The sequence below is a fragment of the Xenopus laevis genome, chromosome 2L (assembly GCF_017654675.1).
Source record: "Xenopus laevis strain J_2021 chromosome 2L, Xenopus_laevis_v10.1, whole genome shotgun sequence".
In the NCBI taxonomy this organism is placed as follows: Eukaryota; Metazoa; Chordata; class Amphibia; order Anura; family Pipidae; genus Xenopus; species Xenopus laevis.
Window position 1 is genome coordinate 60,289,432 of NC_054373.1, and position 19,608 is coordinate 60,309,039.

The window sequence follows — 19,608 nt, forward strand, 5'->3', positions numbered from 1 at the left end:
CCTCCTCCCTAATTCCCCACCCCACTGCCTAACCCTGCCACGTGACCAGAGGCAGCCGAAGGAGCAGAGTCTACATATCCTTAGCATACCTATGTATAACTATTGTTGGACACATTTTGTTATTGTAAAGGGGATGTCTGCCCAAAACCTGTTTTTAGCAGAATCAAAGAAACTGTAGTTCTTATCAACTTTTCAGTATACATGAATTAAGCATTAAATTGTGGTAATGTTACTTTGTAGATGTATTTGCAAATTATTCATTGTTTTTTTTTTTTTAACTGTTCTCTGAACTGCTGGGTTTGACTCCTGAAACAATTTTCCAGAAGCCAGCTGAGGAACAGACTTCAAGAGCAGGACTTATGCTACATTGTTCTGTTGCATTGAAAAGGAAAAACAAATACTGCTTTTAGTTTCAATTACATTTTCAAATAACTTTAATGCCACTGAAAATAGATATTGGAAATTAAATTTTTCAGCATGCATGCAAGATATGGTTTGTGGGTGTAATGCCTCTTTAATATAAATGTGGATAAAATGCAGTGAATACTTCTAAAATGTATCTGTTTTATCGCTAAAGAAAAAGAAAAAACTAGTCTTTAAAATCCAATGAGAGTTTAGGGTTGGCAGCACAGGGGTTAATTATCTATGTGGAGTCAAAAAATCTTCCCTACAAAAGCTGTAGTGTCCAGTCAGCTCCAGAACAGATCTTGATTTTGGCTGAATATCACACTGTGCTCATATGTTGTACTTTTCTGGCAACATCACTTTAATCTACAAGATAATGAAAGTTATATGTTATGTTTGATGTTGTAACACTGTAGCAGGGCCGTAGCCACAGATGAAGCAGACCCTGCGGCTGCAGGGGAGACCAGGAGGTATAGGGGCCTCATGAGGCCTTATCATATATAGGTTCAATAAATATCGGTAAAACAGGTAAACCTCTGGACATTTTGAGCTCTTAAAAAATTATTTGCTGTGGGCTCATTAATATCTAGTTATGCCACTGCACTGTACTGTAATGTACTAGCGTACACTATACTTGTCACCATATTTAGCATATCTACTTCTTTTTCTTTTATTTGCAAATGCAATCTATGCTGGCTTATTTAGCAACATTGCATAAGGTGCTGTAAAGGAAGAACAAGTCTGTGCTTGAGTGAGGCACCCCTTAGGGGAATATGACGTCTCTACTGATATTTTTTTTGTGCTGTTCTCCTAAGCAAAATACATACACGCATTGTCAGCTTCAGTGCTTTTCAAAACATTTGACTGAATCTTTGCCATGATAGAAGACAAAGGTTAATGTTTGTGATCATGTTTTTCATTGTATCAGGGAATTAGCTAATGGGGATTTGTATACTTTGTAGGGGTAAGATACATGACTAAATGAATTTTAACATTTTTGTGCCATTCAAATAATATATTTATTTGCAGTAGATAATGGACATGTATGATTAAAGCAGAAGTGTGCCCAGACAGTGCCTTCCACTAAATGGAAACCCTGCCCAACAAATAAAGGACAAAAGTCCTAAGTTTAATAGTGCCTACTTTCAATAATTTCATGGAATGTCACAATTATATTTCTTGCTTTCCTCCTGTTGTCTGTACCCTCATTTAATCATGTACCTTCACCTAATATCACCTTCTCTTTTACCAGTACCCATTTTGGTTTTTGGCCTGGCCAGTCTAACAATTTTGTGACCCTATGATATAATTGTCATATAAATGTCGGGGAAAACCTTAGCCATACACATTTTTTTTAACTCGGAGGCAGTATGCCATTAATTCATTATTTGCCAAGGACTGCAAAATCAACAGTACCTCTATAAAGGTGCCAGAGTGTTTGTACTTTGATCTGTCCTACGTCACGTGTTTATCAGCTGTTCAATGCGTTGTGAAAAAGTTTGTGTGATCTTTGGCCTATTTAAGTAATTTCAGCATTTATCAAATATAATGCTATGAGGCCTTTCTTGATCGAATTGGATAGAGTTATCTGTTACATTTGTTATTGCTTATTGTTTGTAATATTTTGTAAAACTGCTGTTACCATACCTGTAATCACACTGGCATCTGGCTTCTTGTATTAATGGGGGAATTGTACTCCAATGTCATTCAGTCTCCAGGATTCAAATGACATAGGGATTGTCAGTATAGTTTGTTGTATTGTAGTTTGTTATAATACACAAAAGCCATGAATATATTGTGAATTATATCCTTATCAACGGTGACTAGTGACATCATCAGTTATAAACGGTGAGTAGCGATGTAATTTTTGTCACATGACTCACTAAAACATGTGTATTATAATAAATAATGTACCCCTTGTAATTTTGCTTTTTATTCATCAGCTCTTCAGTTTGCAACTTCAGCAATCTGATCGCTAGGGTCCAAATTACCCTAACAACTATGCATTGATTTGAATAAGAGATTGGAATATAAATAGGAGAAGCCTGAATACAAAGAGGATTAATAAAAAGTAGCAATAACAATGCATTTGTAGCCTTACCAAGCATTTGGTTTTTTTTTAATTGGGGTCAGTGACCCCTATTTGAAAGCTAACTTAAAGGTGAACCACCCCTTTAAGACTCCTTCACAGCCTATCCTCTTTAAACATGAAATTAATTTCAGTAGCTGCTTTCACTGTGAAAGAGCAAAGCCTGACTAAACATTACATAGAAAAATAACTCCTAACTGATCTCATGTGAAACTAAAATGTAGTGCAATTTACATTTCCACTTCAGACAGCAGGTATGTATTTGAAACATTTTGCTGATATTCCCCCAGGTCTTGTATTGTGAATGCATATTATATTATCATATCATCCCACCAGGAGGTCAGACACTGCGACACATCATGACTTCCTCATTAGTATAGTATGTAGACATCAGTACAGCATTGCCAACTGCACATAATTCTTTTATGCTCAAGGGCACACATGCAAGGTGTAGGGTGCAGTGCTGATGGGCCTATTTATATTTGCCACTGCCCTAAGAACATTCCTCTTGGATCTTCGGGAAGAGGGCACCTGCCGAGTGGTGGAATCGTAAACAGGCTTGAGATTGAGTTTAAACCCAGCTGCGCCCACGAGGAAAAACCGGAACAGAGAATCTAGTGAGATCGATCCAATTATTTTATGGGGGCTCTTACAGCTGGAAAGGAGGAGGGAGTGGGGGACACACGCGTATATCTCCTTGGAAATTGGCTTTTTATCTATAGCCATTCACTTATCTGCCTGTTAATCCACTAAGAAAAGCACCCTGTGTATTTCACTGCTTCACCATATGGGAAAGTTCTGATCCACACCTCAGATTTGAAATAACTTTTCTAATCTTGCTGAACTACAACACACAGTTGCCAGTTTACAAGCATACACCACAAACAAGGAACAATTACTATATTACTTACGTTTAAAAGAGTGATTACCCACCTGGATTAAATCAGAAATAGTTTTTATGCATATTTATTAATAATTTATTTACTGTGTTTCCAGGCCGGCCAGTTTTTTTTATAGAATTATGCGGAAGCAATAAATTGTACATTTTTTAAACATACTGTTCTCATAATCCATCTTCTATTTATATTTCTTTATATTTTATTTTATCCTCAATAGGACCTTGAGGATTGAAGGTCACCTTTTGCTCTGATTGTAGAAATAAATTATATCCTTCCTCTCCATCAGCTTCATCAATACATTGAACCACAAGTGTCTGGGGGGAACTTAAAGGAAAAAATGTTTTTAAAAAAATATGGGCACCCATAGGTTGCCCCTATAAAGCTGCCACCCATGGGCAGGTGTCCATATAGAAAACAGGACCATGCACCTACCTTGAGCAGCCATTAAGAACAACAAAAGTTGTTAGTGCTAGTCCTCCTACATATGCTGCCTTTAAGTATGCAATGAGCAACACTGCAGGGGCAAAGAAGGTAAAATGTGAGTATGAAAAAGAATGATTTATGCCTGTTTCTTGAATTTTGCACTCAGGGTTTGGTGTGGTCATGGACATGGGAGTATGTTGTACTAATGACTGGCTGGTTCAAAAGCCTCCATTTTTACTGTCCTTTTACACTGGGTATCAGGCTTACCGGAGTCTGGAACCAATTAGCTGGAGGAAAGCCGCTCTTACAGTACCCCACACGGTGTGTCCTCCAATATGCACAGAGGAGAAACTGGTAGGGGAAGGTATGAGAGCCGAAATAACAGTGATAGTGGTTGCGAAGTACGGCTCTCTGTGATGAAGAAATAGAATGGTCAGACGGGCCAAGTCAGGGTAGGCAGAAATCCAGCGTAGTCAGGGGCAGGCAAGGTCAAACCAGGAAAACAGAGAAATTCCGAGTCACAGAGTCACAGCAGTAAGGGAGATTAGCAAGCATAGTCAAAATGAATTCCAAAGTCAATACACGAAGTAGAGTTCCAAAAGTTTTAGGGAGAGTAGCCAAGACGATGTCTGAGCAAAGTCCTGACCTTGAAAGAAGGTTTAAATAGGCCCCAACATCACGTCGCCTGTGTTACAACTCCTGCATCACGGCGTTTCGTCAAATTCAGACGCGCTGTGTCACGACGTTGCATCGAATCTGGACAAATTGCGTCACGATGTAGAGGTTCCCAACGTCTGCACCGAAGTACGGTGCCAGTACCCTTGGGATCCTGAGATTTCCCCTCCCTTAGATATGGCCTCTGGACGCGAACATGAGCAGGTTTACCAGAATTCCGTGACTGAAAGATCCTCACAAGTCTTGGATCATGAACATGAACAGCTGATTCCCATGAATTTTCTTCGAGCCGAATCCTTTCCATTTGATACTGGAGCTTGCCTCCTCTGCGCCTTGAATCCACAATGGACTCAACCTCGAACTCCACATGATCCTCCACAAAGTCTGGGTCTGGAGTAGAATTTCCATGACCAGGAAATTGGTTTGACGCCACCGGTTTCAGCAAAGTGGAATGGAATACTGGATTATATACGAAATGAGTCAGGCAACCGCAATTTATAGACCACTGGGTTAATTTGTTGAACAATCTCAAAATGTTGCTCTAATTTCTTCAATGGACAGTTCAGTCTCAGATTCTGAGTCGACAGCCACACCTTGTCTCCAAAAACAATCCGGATTTCTCTTCTTATCAGCAAAATACTTAATATTGGCTTGAGCCTTTAACAGGCTCTGACATAAAATCTCAGCATTTGATTTTAACAGGGTAAGTCTTTCTTGAGCAGCAGGTACAGGTTCCTCCTTTAACAATCCAGGAATCATGGAAGGATGATATCCAAAATTAGCATAGAAAGAAGTTTGTTTAGTAGATGAGTGCATGGAATTATTATAAGCAAATTCCGCCATAGGTAAAAGCTCAACCCAGTTGTCTTGAAGAAAGCAAGAAAAGCATCTCAAATACTGCTCAAGTGTCTGGTTGTTTTTTTCAGTCTGCCCATTTGTCTGTGGATGATATCCAGATGAAAGGGACAATTTAATTTGTAACCCTCTACAAAGGGCCCTCCAGAATCTTGAGGTAAACTGAACACCCCGGTCTGCCACTATATCCTTTGGTAACCCATGTAGACGCACCACTTCTTTAATGAAGGTACTCAGTGCAGTTGGAACTCCAGGAAGAGCGATAAAATGAGCCCACTTGGTCAAACTATCTAACACCACAAATATAACGGAACAACCCTTGGAAGGTGGAAGATCAGTAATGAAATCCATTGAGATGGAAGCCCAAGGATTATTTGGAATAGGTAACAATCACTGCCCAATTTTGCCCACCAAAAATGCCATTGTGCTAAATCTAAGGTTTTACATAACCCAAAATGTCCAGCCAGAGGGGACTCATGAATAGCTTTTAAAGCCTCAGCCCTTAAGGTGCAGGAACAAATAGTCTCTCCCTAAAGAAATAAAGACCCTCTTGAAGGTGCACAGAAACATCTATTGGAGGGAGATCGGTTCTTTTTTGAATCCTATGTCAAAGTGTGGATTGCAGTAGTAAAAAGCTGACTTGACTGAAGGACACTTTTGAGAAAACATATGAGACAATGGGTCAGCCTTGTTGTTTCGTGAGCCAGGACGATAAGTAATATGAAGCTGAAACTGTGAAAAGAAAAGGGCCCACCTAGCTTGTCTAGATCTCAACCTCTTGGCATTGCGTGAATACTCAAGTTCTTATGGTCCGTGTACACCAAAATAGGAGGAAATGCGCCCTCCAAAAAATTTCTCCACTCCTCTAAAGCTAATTTGATAGCTAACAACTCACTGTCTCCAACATCAAAATTGCATTCCGAACTTGATAGCTTCTTTGAAAAAATGCAACTGGATGAAGAAGATTTTGAGTTAAAGCCTTGGAGGTACTTTAAGTACACCACCCGCATTGGTATCGCGTCTTCATTATTTTTGTTCTACCGAAGAAGATTTTAAGCACCCAAGCATTGAGATAAAACTTCTTCCACAGCCACTTCCGAGTTGTCTACTTCCAGCACAAATGGTTGAGAGGGATCGGGATGCGCCAAAATAGGAGCCGTAATAAATCTTTTCTTTAAAGTGTCAAATGCCTCCTGGCTTGAGATGACCACTCAAATCTAGTACACTTGTTTGTTAAAGGAATTGTTCAGTGTAAAAATAAAAACTGGGTAAATAGATAGGCTGTGCAAAATAAAAAATGTTTCTAATATCGTTAGTTAGCCAAAAACTGTAATGTATAAAGGCTGGAGTGATTTGCTGTTTAACATGTCAGTCACAACACTACTTCCTGCTTTTCAGCTCTCTTGGTTTACACTGACTGGTTACCCTGGCTACCAGGCAGTAACCAATCAGGGACTTGAGGGGGGGGCATATGGGTCATATCTGTTGATTTGAATATGAGCTGAATGCTGAGGATCAATTGCAAACTCACTGAACAGAAATGTACCATGTGGCCCCCTTTCAAGTCGCTGACTAACTCAGAGTTATAGAGCTGAAAAGCAGGAAGTTGGATTCTGGCTGTTTTATTAGACATCTGTTCACTCCAGCCTTTATATATTACATTTTTGGCTAACTAACTATATTAGAAACATTTTTTTATTTTGCACAGCATATCTGTTTACCCAGTTTTTATTTTCACACTGAACTGTTCCTTTAAGTCAGTGATTTGTTGAATGATCATAGAAAAGTTGTTAATAAATTTACGATAAAGGTTCGAAAACCCCACAAATCTTTGTACAGCTTTATGATTTGTTGGAATAGGCCACTCCAGAATAGCTGACATCTTCTTGGGATCCATGATGATTCCATTAACTGAAATGATGTGTAATAAAAATACCTGGTGGTCTAGTGGTACGGCAGCATGGACGGCCGCCACGCCGCCGCGCTCCTGCCTCCAGCGCCATCTTGGTTCCTTAGGGCGCGTGCGGCGCGCCTGCGCGCCTCTTAAACATACAGGCGCGTTGGCGTGATTTCGCCAGCACGCATGGTGCACGTTTTGGCGCGAAATTTGAAAGTATTTTAGGCCCATTCTGTCTCCCAGTCAGTGCCCGTGATAGAACTTGTTTCTAGTGGTTTCCTGAGCTTTGTGCATCCGATCTGTTCTGTATCTTGTCTGATTGATTACCCGTGTTTGACCCAGCCTGTTCCTGACTATTCTGCATTCTGTATCCTGACCCTTGCCTGCCGACGACAACTCTTCCTGCTTAACCCCTTGATTGACAACCCGGTTTGACCCTTGCCTGCCTGACGATTCTTGATATCTGCCTGCCTCGACCCAGCCTGTCTGACGATTCTCTTGCCTGCTCCATTTGTACCGTGACCTTCGGCCCAAAAGACTCTGCTAACAGCCGTGCCCCTTTGCCAGCCTTGCACCTCTCGTTAAGTCCAGGTGGCACCCAAGTAAGCTGAGGGCTCCTCCCGAAGCCCAACGGTGGTCACACTACTGGTGAAGCCGAGCCGAGACCAGGGTGCTTGGCACTTGTTCTGGTATTGGGTGCCGGTCGTGACATGATGAACCCAAGGAATTCAATGGTGTCTCTTTCAAACTCACATTTCTCGGCTTTAACCACCAAATTATGAAGGCGTAATCAGCGAAACACTTCCCTCATATGACACCGGTGCTCTTCCATAGATGAAGAAAACACCAAAATATAATTAAGATAAGCGACCACATATATGTCCAGGATGTCTCTGAAAATATCGTTGATGAAGTGCTGAAATGTTACCGGAGCATTGCATAGACCAAACAGCAAAACAAGGTATTCGAAATGTCCGTATCTGGTTTGGAAGACCATCTTCCTCTCATCCCCCTTCCTAATTCGAATAATATTATAAGCTCCCTTCAAATCCAGTTTAGAGAATACTGTAGTAGAGCAAAATCTTTGAAACAGTTCATGGATCAAAGGAAGAGGGTAGTGGTTCTTGATGGTCACTTTATTGAGCTCACGATAATCTATACAGGGCTGTCTTTTCAACAAAAAAAATTCCTGCCCCAGCAGGTTATGTGGATGGTCTGATAAATCCTTTCCTCAAATTCTCATTAATGTACTCTAAAAGTACTCCAAGCTCTCGTTCCGAAAAAGGGAAGATGTGCCCAAACGGTATAGGTGAACCAGGTAACGATCAATTGGACAATCCTACGCCCTATGGGGTGGAAGAAGTCAGCACCTTTTTCATTAAAGATATCCAAAAATTGGTGGTACACAGAGGGCACTGTTACAAAAAGTTCCACTGCAGTACATGCCACAGTTCTAGAATGAAACTGAGAACGAAACAACTCTGGAGACAATACACAGAGGAAAAGGTTACAATCCCCAATGTCCAATCGACATCCAATAATAATTGGAAATAAAGGAGAAGAGACCACATCAAAATGAATAAACTCATAATGTTCATCATTTATTGAAGCAAAGGTGAAGTCTCCACAGTAACGGGACCAGAAATAAGTGGAGAGCCATCGGCCATCTTAATAAGGATTGGTTGAGACTTTATCAATAACGACACTTCATGGATCTTTGCGAAATTTGCGTCCATGAAACAACTGCTAGCACCCGAATCAAGGATTGCCGCTACTTGCAGACTGTTTCTTCCCCACTGTAATGAAATAAATAAAGAAATATGGGCACTTAAAAAAGTTGAGTCTTTAACCCAGGCTTGCAAGAAGAATTACCCTCTGGATGAAGAGGACAGGTAGAAGAGGAAGAGGAGATGATCTGCAGAACCACAGTAAAGGCAGACATTACAGCATTGTCTCCTCAACTTCTCCCCAGAAGACAAGCCCGGACGGATTAACCCCAACTGCATAGGTTCTGCCTCAGGAAGTGAAGAAACACCGGGAATAGGTGGGGGTGCTTGGGCATAACCCAAGACACTTGAGGAGATAACCTCTCAACATGACGGTCCCTCAGTCGCTGGTCAATATGAATGGACAGCTGAATCAGCTCCTCAAGGCTGTCAGGTACTCCTGTTCTAGCTAACTCATCTTTCAGTTGAACGGAGAGAACAAAATGATAATTATGTCTCAAGGCTGAGGTATCCACATCCCATCTATGAAATTCAGCCGCGTAGTCCTCTACTGGCTTCGTCCCTTGAGCCAGATATTAAATAGGAGTCTCAGCTGTAGTTGGTCTCTGTGGATCATCATATAGAGAGGCCATAGTGGCAAAGAAAGTCTTAGCATCTGCCAAGAGAGGACTATTGAGCTCTAACAGACGATGGGCCCAAATCTGAGGTTCCCCCGAGAGAAATGAGATTACTGACCCCCACCTTAGTGCGCTCATGGTAATAAGTCCTTGGCTGAAGTGAAAAAAGGAGCCTGCAACTGCTCCAGAAGGTACGAAATTGACTCTGATCACCAGAAAACTTGTCCGGAAGTGCTATCTTTGGTTCCAGATGAGGTAACACAGAAGATGCCTGAGCTGAGGTAGCAATGGACGTGGAGGCCGAGGCAGTGACTGGAGCAGCGGGTTGTAGTTCAGTGAGCCGAGCCTGTACATTCTGATATCCTCCTTGAAGATCTTGCACAGCTCGTGTGAGGGCAGCGATCTGCTGAGATAGAGTCTCTAAAGCCATAGCTTCCCCAGCTGGTTCCAATCTGCCTGACTCAAACATACTATCAGGCTTACCAGAGTCTGGAAGCAATTAGCTGGAGGAAGGCTGCTCTTACAGTACCCCAAATGGTGTGTCCTCCAATATGCACAGAGGAGAAACTGGTAGGGGAAGGTATGGGAGCCGAAATGACAGTGATGGTGGTTGCGAAGTACGGCTCTCTGTGGTAAAGAAATAGAATGGTCAGGCGGGCAGGGTCAGGGTAGGCGGAAATCCAGCATAGTCAGGGGCAGGCAAGGTCAAACCAGGAAAGCAGAGAAATTCAGAGAGTCACAGCAGTAAGTGAGATCAGCAAGCGTAGTCTAAATGAATTCCAAAATCAATACATGAAGTAGAGTTCTAAAAGTTTTAGGGTGAGTAGCCAAGACGAGGTCTGAGCAGTGCCAAGTCCTGACCTTGAAAGAAGGTTTAAATAGGCCCCAGCGTCACTATCGACACGTCACGTCGCCTGCGTCACGTCACCTGCGTCAAGACGTTGCATCGAATCCCGACGCGCTGCGTCACAATGTTACATCGAATCCAGACGCACTGGGTCACGAAGTTGAGGATTTCGACGTCTGCGCCGAAGGATGGTGCCAGTACCCTTGGGATCCCGACACTGGGTTATTAGTGAAATAATGGGCAGAACTGTGTCTTTTACTTTCAGTTAGGTCAGGTGTTCAGTGTAAGAGTATACAGATTGGTTTATGCCAGTTTGGTAAGATTCTTTAATAGGTCATTTATTATGATATACATTAGGTATGGGTTTAGTATTTTATGGTGTACTTTTAACACTATACTACACTATGTGCATTGCAAATAATATTTCTATAATTTATTTTTATTTTATTTTTATTTTTATTTACTGCATAATTTTCCCCACAATTCCAGCATCATTGCTTGCTGTGGAGGTTGCGTCTAATGCAATTATGGGCGATCCATTAAGATTACTACAATTGTGCCTACTTCATCATAAACTGGATGCAATTATGCTGGATATTTTTGTTTGGCGTAATTTCTAACACTTGATGATTAAGTGATGTGTGTGTCTTTTTAATTTGGTCTGGAACAAGGATGAAGCGGAGCACACTCCTCACTTCTGTTAGAAGATAACCCGGTGCACAGAGTAAAGGGTACGGCAATCCCCAAACAGAGACTTCCAGTAAAGATACACTAGCACACGAGGTAAATTGCAGTGCCAAGGGGTCACCCTGCACTGCAATTTACCTTGTGTGCCAGTGTATCTTTACTGGAAGTATCTTTTTCATTTGGTGTAATTGCTCTGTGGTAATCAACACACGGCACTGTGGAACCCTGGAGTTACCACCTACTTTGCAAGTGGTGAAAGCTCCTGTGTCAATAAGTGTGTGGCGCAGAACACATCTATACAGAAGTGGAAAAGAGTACCTTTAATGAATGTTATTTGCACAACTGACTGCAGATACATTTGTGCAACTACAACTGCAGTATTGCATGTAAATGAGCTCTAGTCTCTAGGTCTCTACCTTTTCCTCCTACAGTATATCTCCTGTTTGTGGTATTCTTACATATACTGTACCACTAGTGGGCATGGGTGCATTTTACCATTCAAGATGATTACTGAGCTTATTTTAAACTAAAGTGTGCTGAAAGATACTTCAGGCTTACAGATAATCTACTTTTTTTGTGAAGGTAAGGGAGTGTCTGAGGTGTCAGGACCCATGGCATATTACTGTATTTAATGTGTTTAGGGCTAAAGTTTCCACTTCCTCTGACTGTATTTAATGAATTTGGGGTATTAGTGCCATCTGTCTCTCATTCTGTATTTAGGATGTGGGAATATTGTACTTGTAAGTCACAGTACCCCTATTTACATGTGTATTTATAGATTTTACTGTACAAGCTGATTCCAAAAGTCTGCAGAATTTCTTGTGGGCAACACAGCAACCAGTCTGCCATTGCCCTTAAAGCAAAGAGGCAGTAAGGGCAGTATTGGACCTGTTTCTTTCCTCATTAATGCACAGTGGGGTTTATCATGTGCCTCAAACAGAGCAGTGGTTACAGCATAAAAACATGGAGCTCCTATCAGTTCAGGCAGCAAAATCCTTCAGGATAGGTCTCAGGGAGAGCTGTTCGACTAATACAGTAGCTGTTTCTAGGGCTGCATGTAAATGTGAGCCAAGAAACAGATGTTCCGCTCTCCTCGGCTCACTCGTCTGTATTGGTTTGAAAAGCTTCAACCTGTGTGCAGACACACTTAGTAGATCGTGATGTACTCAAGCATTTTCTCACTGAAAAACCCAATGCTGCCATCTTTAATTTTACTGAGGGCAATGAGAAACATTTTATTGTAATTCCATATTTGTAATTTTTATTCAGAGCCCATTCTCCTTGTCATATAGCTACCTAAAGTAGCTTTCCAATGCTTTAGAGCAAACATACCATTTAAACACTTAAACAGTATAGTCATCTGCACAAAACAATATACAAAGCAATAGGAAAGCCAAGGAGCTCCATCTGCTGGCTAAAGATAACATTAAAGTATGTGTTCTTCCTGCCATTTTAAAGAGACCTAAAGACTGGTGACGCATGATGAGCTTTTGCATGTGTTTGTTATGGGGTGTCCAGGGTTCCTAGGTTGAAATAACTATAACTGTAAAAAATGGAAAGTGCTCTTTTGTTCTTATAGGGTGAGTTTAGCATTTATTGTTACCTGTTATGCAGCACAGCAAAACAGTTTGTAGTTTGTATAAGGAAAACTGTGAAAACAATTCTTCTCCATGATTTTATCCAATGTAAGTCTTATAAGACTGCCAGCCTGGTGTAATGTGCTTGTGTATAGGTTGTAATTTCTATTATGGATGCACCAAATACAGGATTCAGTTTGGGATTCAGCCAGATCTGAGCCATTTCCAGCAGGATTTCTATTCAGGCAAATCCGAGAGATTGGCTGAATCTAATTTTAACCCTACAAAATGTGAAAATTTTTAAAGGACATGACAATAATAATCAGTATTACTAGCATGAAGCTAAATGAATTGCTAATTAGCCATGCAGGCTCTGGATTCCATATTTGTTCGGTTTTAAAGGGGTGAGGTGGCAACCCTACATAGTACACATGTACACAGTTTAGCAGGATGTCTTGTTTTTCTTTAAAAAGAACTTCAGTTAGTGTTTGCTTCATGGTCTATTGTATATGAACTATAACTGGACTCCTGGGGGGGGGGGCAGGAGGTATTGTCACCCAATACCAGAACAAGTGCCAAGTACCCTGGTCTCAGCTCGGCTTCACCAGTAGTGTGACCACCGTTGGGCTTCGGGAGGAGCCCTCAGCTTACTTGGGTGCCATCTGGACTTAACGAGGGGTACAAGGTGAGATGTTCTGGCTGGCAAAGGGGCACGGCTGTTAGCAGAGTCTTTTGGGCCGAAGGTCACGGTACAAAAGGATTAGGCAGGCGGATGGTCAGACAGGCTGGGTCGAGGCAGGCGGATATCAGAATCGTAGTCAGGCAGGCAAGGGTCAAAAACCAGGTTAATCAATCAGAAGGGTTCAAGCAGGAGAGTGGTTGAGATTCAGGCACAGGTCAGGATACAGAATGAAGAGTCGTCAGGAAACAGGCAGGGGTCAAACCGGATAATCAGAATACAGAATACAGGCAAACAGATAGCACAAGGCTTCAGGAACCACAAGGAGCAAGATCCTATAACGGGCACTGGCTGGGGGTCAGAATGGGCCTTAAATACTGTCCAAATGCGCGCCAAAACGTGCGCATTTTCGCGCCAATGCGCGCTGGCGCAATAAACACCAGCGCGTACCTTTAAGGGGCGCACAGGTGCGCCGTGCGCTCCCTAAGAATCAACATGGCGCCTAGGAAACACGCAGCGGGCGACCCTGCCGCGCAGGTAATTTTATTACAGGTATAGAGATGTATAAGGGATCCTAGTGGGGGTACTGACTGATAAGACGCGTAATTAAAATATTTTATTGACAAACTTTAGGAGGCCATAAAATTATTTGTCTGTGGGGCCCATTAACTTTCTGGTACGCCACTGCTTAAAGTCATTGTATATATGCATTGGTGAGAAATAGGCAAAAAGTAGATATATACAGTATAATTTACTATACAATCTACTGGGAGAAGAGGCACTGACAATAGCTGCCCGATAGAGACTGTGATAGACTGAAAGAGACAGGACTTTCCCCTATTACCGTAAACTGCCCCCCTAACCCCACCCATTGCAACCCTACCTGCATTGGCAATACTAAATGTATTTGGTCCTGCCACTAAAGCTCATTTGATTTGAATTGATTTATGGGTAGTACCAGGCCCGGACTGGCAATCTGTGGGTTCTGGCAAATGGGGGCTGCTATAAGGTCCCATAGAAAGTCAGTATTTAGTGGGCTGGTAGGCGCTTTTTGGGCCTCTGTGTGGGCTGATTGGGCCTCTGTGTACCTGAAATGCCAGGGCCTATTTCATAATTCCCAACATTTTGGAAGTAAAAAGAGGGACAAAAATGTTTTCTGCGTGTAGTGCGGCAATTTTTTTGACCACACCCATTTTTGTGGCCACACCCCATTATTACCACGTTCATTATAAAAATTTGAAAATATTTCTCCTTATCTAAACTGTTAAAATTACTTATTTTCTTATCTCAAAATTGTTACAAAGTATCTTAGTTGCACCTGTTAGCTGTACTGGCCTCTCTGCCAAAAGCCAATTAAGTTAGAAACTGTTTCTTTTTCTGGCTGTTCAGTGCAGAGAAAAGAGGGACTTTCCAGTACAAATGAGGGACCTCAGGTTGAGCTGTCAAAAGAGGGACTGTCCCTCTGAAAAAGGTATGCCTATTTTAATTCTCAGTCCGGACCTGGGTAGCACTGTATGATCAGCAAATGAATGCCTGCCATACAGTATTTGCACTTTATTAGTAGACAGTTTATTGGGGAACAGATTCTGCCAATCATGTAAAACTGTTATGTTAAAGGAGAACTAAACCCTAAAAATGAATGGTTAAAATGCCATATTTTACATAATGAACTTATTGTACTAGCCTAAAGTTTCAGCATCTCAATAACAGCAATGATCCAGGACTTCAAACTTGTCACAGGGGGTCAACATCTTGGAAAGTGTCTGTGACATTCACATGCTCAGTGGGCTCTGAGCGGCTGTTGAGAAGCTAAGCTTAGGGGTCATCGCAAATTATCCAGCAGAAAATGAGGTTGGCATGTAATATAAACTGATGCTACAGGACTGATTATTAAATTCTGATGCTAATTGCACTGGTTTCTGTGCTGCCATGTAGTAATTATCTGTTTTAATTACTAATCAGCCTTATATTGTGACATTTATATTCTATGTGTACTGTATATTGTGAGTGGGTCCACAGAGCATGTGCAGTGAATCAGCAGAAAATAAGATGGAGGGCTACATCTTTGGAGACACAGATCTTCCCTGCTAAAGGGCTGTGGTTGCCTTGAGATGGTACAGAAGCCCAACACATAATGTACACCATTTATAGCCTACTTCTTTAGTTTGGCTTTAGTTCTCCTTAAAGACTGTAACAAATAAAAAAGATATTTTCATACCTTACATTCCTGCAAAACATATTATATATAAATTTGCTTTAGTCATCAGACAATGTGGCACTAGTGAGAATACAGAGCAAATGAATAGGAATAACAATCCTCAGTTTTGAACAAACTAACTTTCCCAGCATGGTGGGTGAGGTACCTGGCATGATTGGGAGTTGCCAATCCCTGTGTCACGTGAAACAAGAGCAGCTTTGACATCCTTTGGCCAGAATACTTATTTGATATGCTAAAGGGTATGCCCACAGTTGCCCCAGGGGACAGTTGGAACTCTATAGTTATACTGCTGTAAGCAGGCAGTCATTTTAATACTCCCTGTAGCGCCTAGTGCTCTGTTAGAAAGTTAGTGATACATTAACAGCGACTTTTCAAAGGTAGAAAATATAGGGAGGTGAGGGAGAAAATACAAGCACAGGTTGGCCAAATACTGGGAATTAAATTGGGAAATTTAAACTTTCCAAAATATTCTTAGTGCCATAATTTCATTAACTAATATAGTAAGATAGTATAGGACCGGCCACTAGGGCTTACAATATTTAACATACAATATTTACCGTATAGAGAAGTACTTTGATATTAAACATTTCAAACATATCTACATTTCTTTATGTTAGAGATGGGAGGACAAACAGCCTGCCTTTGAGGTCATAGCTCACATTCTCACAGGGTTGCCACTTGGCAGGCACCCTTACCCTCAAGACACAGCTCGGTTACTCACTGGGGTGCCAGTGACCTTGGAAGGACAGCTCAATTTTACACAGGGACACAAGATAATAATTGTGCTTAATTTTAGGCACAGGTCAAAGGGCTACCTGACACCCTTCCCCAGATGTTGTAGCTCATTTATACACAGAGGTGCCAGGAATCATCTTGCAGGTGTAGCTCACACACAAGGCTATTGGACATCCTATTCCTGAAGGCACACTGCATGAGGATTACTTTGACGTGGTATTTGGGGTTTAGAGATCAGATGGTAAAGGCTATCAAGTTGGGTGTTTAATAAATATATGTGTTAAGCTGTTTATTGTTGCTGAGCATTTGTACTGAGATATGAAATATACAATGCAGTTTGTCTACTTAACTTTCACATTAAATGAGAAGAAAAACTACGGAGGCATTTTATTGCCAATAGATTAGCTGCAATAGTGCAAACTAGAATGCTATATTTATTCTATGGAATGTTTTACCATAAAAAAAAAAGCTATAAAAGCTTTCAGTTTGTTTAGGATAGCAGCTGCAGTATTAGCTTGCTGTGACATCACATCCTGCCCGAGTCTCTCCCTGCTCACTTATAGCTCTGGGCTCAAATTACAGCAGAGAAGGGGGGGGGGGAAGAGGAGCAAACTGAGCATGCACATGCCATGGAGATTTAAGATGAAGGCAGGAAGTCTGATACAGAAGCCCATGTGTATACAATAGAAGGCAAGAAATACAGTGTTTCTTTTGACAGAGGACTCAGAGCAGCACTACTTTGAGGGTTTACTGGTATATTTAGGTGAACCTTTCTGATAAGGCTTACTTAGTTTTAACCTTTCCTTCTCCTTTAAAGGGATTTGTCTTGATTCTATGGTGTAGTTTTTATTTCTAAATTGCACTGTTGACATGGCAAAAAACTCACTTTGCCATGTAAAATGTAATTCCTGAGCCAACAAGTATATATCTTTTAGTTGTAATATTGATGTGTAGGGAGGGAGATAGGTGATATCACTCCAACTTGCAGTGCAGCAGTAAAGAGTGACTGAAGTTTATCAGAGCACAAGTCACATGACTGGGGCACCTTGGAAACTGACCATATGCCTAGCCCCATGTCAGATTTCGAAATTAAATATAAAAAAATATTTTTGCTCTTTTAAAAAACATATTTCAGTGCAGAAGTCTGCTGGAGCATTTTGAAAAAAAAAATGTTTTCCCATGACAGTATCCCTTTAACTTTGTGTTGTGGCTTCCTATATATAATGAATTGTCCGTTTAACCCAGTGAAAAACAGTGAGTAGTGAAAGTAGATATCCCATATCACTACACTTTGTCCTTTGTGGTGTGTTTGATCACAATGTCAGTGCACGCCATTACCCTGTCATAACACTACCAAACAAAGAATCAGGCTATATCACCAGAGGGTGACCTTATAAACCACCTGTATTTGACAAGTGTAAATCAACCTTTGGCAAACAAAACAGTTTCACGTTTATTGAAGATCTTGTGTGGAGTTCCCCTATAAGCATGATGTAGCGAGTGATATTCTGGGACATTTGCAACTGGTTTTCATTTTTTATTATGTGTGGTTTGTGTGTTATTTAGCTTTTTATTCAGCAGATCTCCAGTTTACAATTTCAGCATCCTGGTTTCTAGGGTCCAAACTACCAGCAATCATGCATTGAGTGGCATACGAGACTGAAATATGAATAGGAGAGGCCATGAATAGAAAGATGAGTATTAAAAAGTAGCAATAACAATAATTATATAGCCTTATAGAGTATTTGTTTTTAGATGGGGTCAGTGGCCCCCTTTTAAAAGATGGAAAGAGTCAGAAGAAGAAGGTAAATAATTTAAAAACTATAGAAAAAATAAAAAATGAAGGCCAATTAAAAAGTTGCTTAGAATTTGCCATTATATGGCATACTAAAAGTTAACCTAACCACCCCTTTAATATAGGATGGTAGACGCTCCTATGTGTTACAGGCAGCATGATAGCACATGCTTCCCATACCCTTGCCAGAAGTTGCAGAAAATATAGCCTGAGACACTGACTTTAATAATGCCAGGACTGGATTATTATGAACCAAAAACCAGGTTTCATTATAAATCTGAACACAAATATTTCTGTATATTTTTCAGGCTTGATAGATTGTTGGCATTGCATGTGGTCCCTTTATTGTGCTGCTGTTTATCTCCTAGAAGGAATTAGAATATAAACATGTAAATTGTAGTACAATAGTCTCTGTACTGTAGTGGATATGGAAAGGGATATTGCACCGAATTTTTCATTGATTATATTGATTATATTTATTATATTTTCATTTTCACAATGGTTCCCCTTTAAATTGCTATGACTGCTGTAAAGTTATCTACAACTGGCAAGTGTGGACTAGCCTATAATTCCATTCAAGGATTGAAACTCTTTTCATTGAGCAAGGTACATTTTAACTTTCTTACTTGAATAGCCTTCCATTCATGTGCTGTACTGTTGGAGGAAACGAAATCTGCATACTTATCTGACAGAAAAGAGTTGTTTTTGGTAACTGTGCCAACACCCTACTGTTCCACATCTCTTTCTCAACCTTTAAGTCACCCACAGTAACCCCTCCCCTACCACCGAGTAATGTAAGGATTTGCTTGCATATACCCCACACTCCTGTATTACTGACACCTTTTATAATCTTATAATCAAATGCACTGCATTGCATGCAGGAATAGTAGTGGCTTTCATATGATTGTATTGATGCACCTGTTAACCCTTTCATGGTATTATTAATGCACATAATATAGCATACGTTTCTGTATATTTTTATGCATAGTTTTACCTTTCAATACTGGTTCCTAGTATAATCTCTTCTTGCAAATATTTTTCTCAATAATCTGCACTAGAGTCCTGCAGCGGGTTGGGTATCCGCGGGTTACCCATAAAAAAAGCAGGTACCCTGCAGAATGAGGGTAGGATTTTCAGGCGCGGGTATAGATGCAGGTCTGCGAGTCACGGGGTGGGTTGCAAGTCTTATCTAAGTTTCTTATCTTATGTTATATTGTCTATATTTTGCAAAACTTGTTTCTGTCCCGCCCACTTTTGATGATGACGTCACTTCCGGTTTGCAGCAACACCACTTCCTGTTTGATGGTGGTCAGTGGGTTGCGGGTCGGGTTGTGGATAAGGCAGTTGCGGGTCCGGGTCGGGTATCGGTTAAAAGTGGGTAAATATGCAGGTTGCAGTTGAGGTCACGGACTGCGGGTTCGGGTCAGGTACAGGTCTTAGAAATCAATGCTGCGCAGGACTCTAATCTGCACTGTTTGGTATA

At 41.0% G+C, this 19,608-nt stretch overlaps 1 pseudogene; it reads left to right on the forward strand.

Moving 5' to 3' along the window:
• The first annotated feature begins 10,181 nt into the window (after positions 1-10,181).
• LOC108707476 overlaps positions 10,182-19,608 on the forward strand; it is a 32,690-nt pseudogene continuing 23,263 nt past the window's right edge.